Source organism: Pteropus alecto, unplaced genomic scaffold, assembly GCF_000325575.1.
Source record: "Pteropus alecto unplaced genomic scaffold, ASM32557v1 scaffold624, whole genome shotgun sequence".
Classification (NCBI taxonomy): domain Eukaryota; kingdom Metazoa; phylum Chordata; class Mammalia; order Chiroptera; family Pteropodidae; genus Pteropus; species Pteropus alecto.
In genome coordinates this window covers 45,534-47,135 of record NW_006434851.1, presented here as the reverse complement: position 1 = coordinate 47,135, position 1,602 = coordinate 45,534, and the positions used below count along the sequence as shown (strand labels likewise).

The window sequence follows — 1,602 nt, the reverse complement described above, 5'->3', positions numbered from 1 at the left end:
CATCTGATAAGGGATGTTATCTTGATAGAGGTTCATTTATAAGAAGAGTAAAAAATGCAATGATATTTGGGCTTTAAGATGTATTGAGGAAGTTAACCTGAATTAGAGCACAGATGAGGAAGATAGAATAATTTTATAATGTAAAAATTTATATTTAGGAATGCCTGATATTTTAAAAACTTGAATCCTAGGTTTCAGCATTCTTTCATTTCTTTGAGGGTAATGCAATTCTTTTGAATGAGTCACTGAAACCTTGCTTCACTTGTTTGTGTCTCAGATGTAAATGAATGGGTTCAACATAGAAAGGATGGATGTCATTAGCCCTGTCACACCCTTATTAATAGCCACTGATTCCTTTGCTGAAGACTTGATGTACACAAATATACAGCTTCCTTAAGTGATAAAAAGTACAATCATGTGGCAAGAAAAGGTAGAAAAGGCCCTTTTCCTTTGCTGGGCCAAGGAATGTTCTTGATAATGTATATGTAGGACGGAACAACACACAGAAAGGTGATGATGAAGGCTATCATCATTTGATCTAAAAGCCATATGTCTGAGCATGAAAATTTCAAGCTAGGAGATGAATCACAGAAAAAAATAGACAATTTCATTAGAGTCACAGGATTCTAGATTTACTGTCACAAGTGATAGGAGTATGATCAATGCACTATCTGTCTGGCAGCAGTGGACAAGCCTTCCATAGACTCTGTTGTTCATGATGGTTACATAATGCAGGGGTTTGCAGATGGCCACGTAGTGATCATAAGACATAATGGCCAAGAGAAAAAATTCTGTTACTCCAAATACATCAATAAAATACATTTGAATGACATAAATATTATATGTAAATAACCTGCCATCTGTTGCTATGTTGTACAAATATCTAGGAATACAAAAAGGTGTAAATGAAAATTCTAATAAGGCAAAATTCTGTAGGAAAATGTACATGGGTGTTTTAAGGTGGGAGTCCACTAAAGTGAGAAATATGATGGTCTGATTCCCAGTTATACTCAACATGTAAGTGAGAAATAGAAGCATAAAAATTAGAACTGGAAGTTGAGGGTCATCTGCCAGTCTGAGGAGAATGAAGGCTGTTATTGTCTTGTTTTTCATCACTGACCTCCAGTTTCTTTATGTTTTTCAAGAAAAATTCAGAGAGATTTCAAATGAATAGAGTAGTATCAAAGACAAGTAGTACAATGTCCTCTCCTGTTAGGGTATAGAGAGTCACATTCTGTTCCTCCTTTTACTACAACCAAAGAAACCAGATTAGTGACAAAACCACAGTTTTAAAAATTCCTCTCAGAGATCTGGGGATCCAAATAAACCTAAATAAAATAAACTACATAAAGTAATACACTCTTCATAGGAGAGAAATGACTCTCAACTACTCTCATTTATGGCTGAGGAGATGAAAGTGGAGTAAAAAAAAAGCAGTAGAGGACCTGAACAGACACTTCTCCCAAGAAGACACACAAATGACCAACAGACATACGAAAAGACGTATGCAAATCGAAGCTACAGTAAAATACCATCTCACACCTGTTAGAATGGCTATCATTAACAGGAGAAATAATAACTAGTGTTGGAGAGGTTGTAGGG

General features: G+C 35.5%; 1 pseudogene; it reads right to left on the bottom strand.

Annotated features, from left to right (window-relative positions):
- Window positions 1-205: 205 nt before the first annotated feature.
- Window positions 206-1,113, bottom strand: LOC102886157 (annotated as a pseudogene).
- Between the last annotated feature and the right edge of the window lie 489 nt (window positions 1,114-1,602).